Source organism: Chelonoidis abingdonii, chromosome 14 (assembly GCF_003597395.2).
Source record: "Chelonoidis abingdonii isolate Lonesome George chromosome 14, CheloAbing_2.0, whole genome shotgun sequence".
Lineage (NCBI taxonomy): Eukaryota > Metazoa > Chordata > Testudines > Testudinidae > Chelonoidis > Chelonoidis abingdonii.
In genome coordinates, this window is record NC_133782.1 from 28,995,739 (window position 1) to 29,002,659 (window position 6,921).

At 46.6% G+C, this 6,921-nt stretch overlaps 1 protein-coding gene across 1 annotated transcript in view; it reads left to right on the forward strand.

The window, feature by feature from the left end:
* The first annotated feature begins 430 nt into the window (after positions 1-430).
* The window catches only part of SNTA1 (syntrophin alpha 1), a 77,478-nt gene continuing 70,987 nt past the window's right edge, over positions 431-6,921 (forward strand). Inside the window, exon 1 of the mRNA XM_075072320.1 lies at positions 431-599. The gene's annotated coding sequence lies outside the window, so the exon portion shown is untranslated. The remainder of the gene's footprint in view (positions 600-6,921) is intronic.

The following is a 6,921-nucleotide window of genomic DNA, read 5'->3' on the forward strand; positions in this document are numbered from 1 at the left end:
ATATTGTTATCTGAATCCCTGCAGGTAGGGAATGTTATTCCACTCTCTGAGCACGAGCTTTGTCAGGCTCTTATTTTGCTTTGGTGGTGATTAATTTAATTAATGCAACTTGAACAAAACGTCTAATCACACCTCTATAAATAGACCCCTGGGCTTCACTAAAGCTCCTCTCCATGCCAAGAGCCCCGCAATGAGCTGAATCTAATAATATCTGCTAGGAGGTAAAGTTGGAGGTGGCGGAGGGGGAGGGGGGGAGGTGATAAGGACTTGTTTACAATGACATTATCTAGTAGTGACAGGGAGAGGATATGTCAGCCCAGACTCACACTGGGGAGGGAAATAAGCCTTGAAAGGAGTCTCTGGGACTCTTGACAGCACAGTTGTGCTTACCCAGAACACTCGCATGGCTGCTGCTAGGAGGAGCTTTTTGCACACAGGGCTTTTCCAATGGCAGATCAGCCTCAAAGAGACTGGGCTCTTCAGCCTACATTCTCAGAGGGAGCTGGGCACCTAACTCCCTTTGGTCCTCAAGGAATCAATTCTGAAGCACTTAGAGGAGAGGAAAGTGATCAGGAACAGTCAGCATGGATTCATCAAGGGCAAGTCATGCCTGACTAACCTAATTGCCTTCTGTGAGGAGATAACTGGGTCTGGGGATGAAGGGAAAGCAGTGGATGTGTTATTCCTTGACTTCAGCAAAGCTTTTGATATGGTCTCCCACAATATTCTTGCCAGCAAGTTAAAGAAGCATGGGCTGGATGAATGTTCTATAAAGTGGTGTGATACAGCATGACCAGAGGGCAGCATGAGAGTGTTAGCAGGGGGCCTTATTCCCTGCCAAGGGAGGAAGGTTTGCTTTAGATTAACTAGAACACCGTAGCCATTACAGCACCTGACTCCAATTAGAGCACCTGACTCAGTCGTGATAAAAACCCCGTGCTTCAGTCAGACAGTGTGGGAGTTGGAGAGGAAGGTTTGATTGGAGTAGAGTGCAGGTTGGAGAAGAGAAGAGAAGAGAAGAGAAGAGAAGAGAAGAGAGAGAAGAAGAAGAGAAGAAAAGAGAGAGAAGAATAGAAGTTTGGAGAGTGCTGTGGTGGATTGTGAAGTCCAGAAGAAACCCTAGTAAGGGGCACCAGGCTTGTGTGAAGGGAGGACAAGAAGCCTTCACAAGCTGAAGGGTAGGGAGAGTAACCAGGGAAGGAACGCTAGTTCAAGTGGTTCACCACAACCCTCGGGCCCTGGGTTGGGACCTGGAGTAGAGGGCGGGCCCAGGTCCCTCCCTCTCCACTCCCTCCTCCAAGGACACATGAGTAAGTAAGAACCGATTCAGAGGGCAAGCAATAGCGCCCTGAGCCTACCCAGAGAAGAGAAAGCATGAGACCCAGCAGAACAGTACTGGCAATTTGCCACAGTGGATAGAAATCTGGCTAAAATCATTGGGCTCAATGGTAGTGATCAATGGCCTCCATGTCTAGTGGCACAGATCAGCGGAGTGCCCCAAGGGTCAGTCCTGGGGCTGGTTTGTGTCAATATCTTCATTAATGATCTGGAGGATGCATGACTCCACTCTCAGCAAGTTGCAGAATGACACTAAACTGGGAAGTGGTAGATACGCTGGAGGGTAGGGTAGCTACGATGGACCTAGATATAATTAGAAAGGATTGGGCACATGACTTATGAGGATTGGCTGAGGGAACTGGATGGTTGAGTTTGCCGAAGAGAAGAGTGAGGGGGGATTTGATAGCTGCTTTCAACTACCTGAAAGGGGTTCCAAAGATGATGGATCTAGACTGTTCTCAGTGGCAGCAGATGACAGAACAAGGAGCAATGCAGTCTCAAGTTGCAGTGGGGGAGGTTTAGGTTGGATATTAGGAAAAACTTTTTCACTAGGAGGGTGGTGAAGCACTGGAATGGGTTACCTAGGGAGGTGGTGGAATCTCCTTCCTTAGAGGTTTTTAAGGTCAGGCTCGACAAAGCCCTGGCTGGGATGATTTAGTTGGGAATTGGTCCTGCTTTAAGCAGGAGGTTGGACTAGATGACCTTCTGAGATCCCTTCCAACCTAATATTCTATGATTGTATGGCCCAGGCTTCATCCCCAGCAGAAGCCAAACACCAGTGGGGATGCAGCCCAGAACCCTCAGCACCAATACAGTGCATGCCCCTGCTGCCACCTGAGCTAGAGTTAGCTGTTAGCATGCAGCAGCTGCTTGAATCTCAAAAACGGATTTCCGCAGCAAGGCCTTACTGACCTGGGACTGGAAGGTCCCACCCTAGCAATCCCTTCGCTGTCTCCTCCATCAGTAATGAGACGGAGCTGCTGTTACACTGTACTACCCTGGTAGCAAGTGAGAGGCAATTGTAAAAATGCTTGTCCTGGTGTTACTTTGCCGGCAAAGTCCAGAGACTCTAGCAATGTCTGTACAGCAGCAGAGGCAGGATGACTTTACTCGCTGTCTATCGAGCTCCCATCTACCCTTCTGTATCTTGTTCTAGGTCATATCGGTGCAGGGTTTAGCCCTGGCCGCACATGACCATTAAAAATTCATCAGCACTTTCAGCAAGCATCCCACTTCTGACACTTGAGGTCCAATTAGGTAATTAAACTCTGCCTCTAAAAATTCCATTATCAACTGGAGGCAAGTGCTCTTCATTTTCTGACCTGAGCTACTGTATAATGTTGCTGTTCACTGGCAAACAGCTACTACCTTCCACCCCAGAAGTGGCGCATTTTAGTGAAAGAGTGAAGCGATCCTTGACATATGCTTTGTACAGTGAGTGCTTTGGAATTGTTAGACAAATGGTGTCATATCAATGGTAGTTTCTATTATCAGCCCTTTTTAAACTCTCCCACTCAAGCCTGCATTGCAAGGTGTGTGTTTGTTTAAGCACTTTGCTGAATTGGGGCTCTTGTTACTAGCTCCTAATTTGCATTAGAAGAAACACTCACCTGGGAAACTTTCCTTATGTTACTTTCCCACACAAACAATTGGGTTGTTATGTTATTGCAAATGGGAGAAAGGGTGATGCACGTGATCGTGAGTGAGAGGGCAGGTTTCCATGAGATAATCTTTCTACCCATTTGAGAGCCACACGATGACAAGTTCCCTGTTGGGAACAATGCTGCATTCGGCAAGGGATGGGCCAGATGCTCTAACAGGCCTTTTCCACCTGCAGCCACTGTAATTCTGTGAGCATGGCTTATGCAACCAAGTGTCATGTGTGCCATGGGTCTTGCATATCCTCGGACGAGTAAATATTTAATTGCTAACACAGATGTGCAAAAATTTACTAAAACCTAACTAAGCTAGAGTCTGGGAAAGATTTAAAGATGGAGGCAGGGAGTGATGGGAACAGAACATGACAATGTCTGCAGACATGGAGCAATCTCATCTGTGGGCAGAACAGCTCCATGTTTGTCTCAGTGGAGTTTATGAAAACGTCATTACTCCAGGGTGAATAAATCCTTCTTGTGATTAGAAGCAAGCTGCTGCTGGGGGAAGGGTGGCAGCATGGCTTATAGGTGCATATGAGCCTGTCAAAACTCTTGTGTGTTTGTGAGGAAGACAGCAGTGGCAGTTATTCCATGGGGTGCGAATTCCCAGCCAAACCTGGGATACGCCCTGATGCTAGCGCTGATAGCAGCCGCTGCCTTATCCACCTGAGTGTTAGAGAGAGGGAAAAGAGAGCCAGGTTTTGCCCTTGTGGTGCTGCAAGAGTCCAAATTAGTCCTTTAACGCTGGCATCTCTGCTGTCAGGCAAAGGAAAGGCGAAGAAAGCAGGAGAGAGACCTCCTCATGACATTATGTGACAGTAAAGAGGTGCTTATGACTCCTCCTGTTTGAGGTAATAGCACTTTCCCCAAAAGAGTGAAACAGCTGCTTGGATGTGGCCTTAAAGGTTCAGTGCTCTTGAAAATAAGAACAGCTATGGGAAGGAATGAAATAATTAATTCAAGCCACCAGTCCTAGCCAGCTGGCTAAAAGAGTGAATATTTTAAATGCTAACAGCACAACTGGGACATAAATTAAAGGGGAAAAAATCCCTGCCTGAGCTTTTGGACAAAAAGGCCAAATTCAGCCCCTTCGTAAACAGACACAATCCCACTTGGTATGGCTACAGTGCGTTGTAAACCTGGGCTCAGACTCAGGTTTGAGCCCAAACTCCTCTACCATCTACACACAAATTAGGGTTGCCAACTCCCCAGCATTGTCCTGGAGTCTCCAGGAATTAAAGATTAATCTTAAATTAAAGATTATGTCATGTGATGAAACCTTCACATGGCAGAGATGGTGTCCCGAGCCTCTATTTGCCAGAAGTTGGGAATGGGCGACAAAGGATGGATCACTTATTGATTACCTGCTCTGTTCATTCCTTCTGAAACACCTCGTATTGGTCACCGTCAGAAGACAGGATACTGGGCTAGATGGATCTTTGATCTGACCCAATATGTCCGTTCTTATGTTCTCCAGGAATACATCCAACTGAAATTGGCAACCCTAACACAAATCTGTCTGATTCTGGTAAGCAACAGGACCCAGATCCTAGGACTCACCCAGAAGTAGAAGGGATCTGTGCCTGTGTCTCTGTGACTTAGATCCAAGCCCTGTTACTTTGCAGTGTTGACAAAGCTCAAGCCACAGACCCGAGTCAGAAGACCTGCATAGTGCAGAATGAACATGTTAACACAGGTTTTGAGGCCTGGGTCCAGCAATTGTAAACTCAGGTTGACAATGCAGTGTGGATGCTCAAGTGCAGCTTGGAAACACTATGTCCACTATCGTGAGATGGGGTGGCCTCCCTCCGGACTTGAGAGTGAGGGACCATTACACTACCCCTGGTAGGTGGAGACAAACCCACCCTGTTCCCCTCGCCAGAGGTACCGGGGCGGGACAGAGAGTATAAAGGGAGGGCCCTGCAGCTCAGTTGAGTGGCAGCCAGGGAAGGAGATGGATGTCTCCAGCCCGCTGCAGAATTCTGGAGCTGAACCTGCACCATGCAATGCCTTGTCCCCCAAAGGAGATCGACCCTGGAGAGGAGGTGCCAGGACTGCCATCCGCGATGTATCCTGAGGAGACAGAGGACCCATGGGCTCCAGAACATCTCACCGGGACACTGGTAGGAAGTAGCCCAGACTTTGGTTCAGTTTTGCTATCAGAACCCAAGTCAGTGTGTTGTGACTGGATTCCTGCTGACCCTCCACCACTTTTAGGATTCTGGGCTGGGACTCAGTGGAGTAGGGTGGGCCTGGGTCCCCCTACCCCCTTCTGCCAACCTGACCCTGGGGTGGCAGCCTCCCCACCTTAGGCCAAGAGGCCTGTATTTGTCTGCCATCTGCCAGAGCTAGAACAACAGACTGTTCAGTGCTCTACCCTGCCTGAGTGCCTTAGCTCCCTAAACTGCTCCCTGCTCTGCCCTGCCCAGCTGGCCAGAGCTCAGATAGACTGTTTGCTGGCTGCCTTAGCCGGGAGGGGACCAGAGCCCGAGTGCTGCTGTCTGACACAGTGAGGCAGGGTAGCCTCCCTCCCAGTTTGACATCCACATGTGTGGGGCCCACAGACCTGGGTTTACAATGCAGGGTAAACCTACCCACTGATTTTAATTCACCAGGGATGGATTTGCCCCACTCAGTATAAATATGAGATATGTTTATAAGACAAATCAGCGGTAAAGAGGAACAACACTAATGTGAAAAGATTTTTCTAATCACTGTCCCTGTCCCAAGGAACTTATAACCTAAATTGCTAGTAGAGCTGTAGAAAATTTCCATTAAAACTTTAAAAAAAAAAAAAAAATCTGTTTTATCTAAATGAAAATCTTGTTTCATTTTTAACTTTCCAGTTTTCTTCAATGAAATCATCCATTTTTGGATTTTCTGTTTTTCTTCAAAAACCTGGAACATTTTCACAAAAAGTTTTGAAGCTTTTTTCTCATTTCTTTCAAAATTTTTGGTGGAAAATACAAACATATTTTTCCTTGCATAGACAGGAAATACAGGGATAAGCTAAGAGGTATTTTCTAATTGCTGTCACTCACAGATCTCAGCAAAACACAATTAAAAGGAAAATCATCAGAGATAACAACACATTGTGTCTCTTCGGAGACCTTATATCAAGCCAATCAGCAAGAGAAATCCTTGAATTTCTCTAAGACATTCCTCTTTATTTTATCCTGCCTCTGACAGGAGCAAAGTTACACACAGTCCCAGGGGTGGTTCTTGGCATTATTCAGAGATGTCCAACCCAAAGTCATTACAGAGAAAACTGGTACATAATAAGGACTTGATTCTACAACTGGATCCATGCAGAGAGACTTTGACTACTGCATGTCTCCCTGTTGAAATCAACGGGGCTCTGCCGGGGCTTAGAGGCTCACCAGCATGGCTCCCATTGCAGGATCAGGGCCAATAACATTTAATTAAAAATGGGCTTTCTTGTTCACATTTTAATATTCAGATTTAAAACTGGTCACTGAAATGCAGCCACCTCTAGGGTGAACCATACTGGTCACTCCGTGCTGGCAACACATCACAGCATTGGGGCTTTTTTGATGAATGGACATGAAGAATAAGATCTTCATAGAATATTTTTTTTTTGACATAAATAAATCATAACACAGACTAATGAGACTTCATGAATTTATACTCACACTTCCACACTTGTCTTTTGTTCTGATACAACGTCATTTATAGAGTCATCAATTTTAAGGCTGGAAGGGACCACTGTGATTATCTAGGATACCCCTTGCATAACATGGGCCAATGAATTTCACCCAGTCATTCCTGCATTGATCATGGAATCATAGAAGATTAGGGTTTGAAGAGACCTCAGGAGGTCATCTAGTCCAACCCCCTGCTCAAAGCAGAACCAACCCCAACTAAATCATCCCAGCCAGGGCTTTGTCAAGCCAGGCCTTAAAAACCT